The sequence below is a fragment of the Triticum aestivum genome, chromosome 3A (genome assembly GCF_018294505.1).
Source record: "Triticum aestivum cultivar Chinese Spring chromosome 3A, IWGSC CS RefSeq v2.1, whole genome shotgun sequence".
NCBI classification, from domain to species: Eukaryota; Viridiplantae; Streptophyta; class Magnoliopsida; order Poales; family Poaceae; genus Triticum; species Triticum aestivum.
The window spans coordinates 658521908-658522745 of record NC_057800.1 but is presented as its reverse complement, the minus strand read 5'-3'; positions in this window follow the sequence as shown (position 1 = coordinate 658522745).

Here is an 838-nt window from a genome sequence, read left to right as displayed (position 1 = left end):
GCGTCGCCGGCTTCCCTCCCAGCCCGCGCCGCCGCATTGGCACCAAGCCCGCTGTTCTGTCATGGAGTTAGCTGGATCCGGCTAGTCGATGGAGAAGGGCTCGCCAGTCTCCGTATGAGCCGACCATGGGTGCACAACGGAGTGACGCGACGAGGAGGAGGGATGTCCTTATCAGAGCTAATTGCACCCCCTAAAACATATATCTAAATGCTAATTGCACCACATAGTGCCTTCATGTCAAATACGTGTTTTAGCTCTAGATAAACCAAACGCCGAATTATATATGATTCTAGTATTTTTTTTAAGATGATTGATAATAATTAAGAAATATGGAAGAACACATGAAACAAAAGGAACACTTTCTAAGTTAGTATTGTGAAAAGAAATTTGAGATGTACAAAGGCCGTATTACAAATGGCAGACAAATTAATCATTGGATACAATTGCACCGAGTGATCACTACATACAATTAGCTAGTACTGATCACCTTTCATCCTCACCCAACATCTAACGTATCTCTACTCCCAGTAAATTTTCATTTGTACAAGGATAGGCTCGGTTTCGCAACATTGCAAGGTGAACTAAATGTACTCCTAGCTCGTGAAAACCGAAGTTAGTGTGTTAGAAAACAAGGATATTACCTTAGAAGCAACATAAGAGAAAATAGTCAAGCATTTCGAGCCCCAACCTCAATAGGAGATATGCTAATTGTCTTAGGATATGCCTCTTATTATGAGGTGCACAGACAATTGCCAAGTAAAGTCTTGTAAGAATGGTAAAGCACAATTTCTTTTGACAGCGGCAGTCAAAATGCCAGCCTGAAAGATTTCGTTTAAAA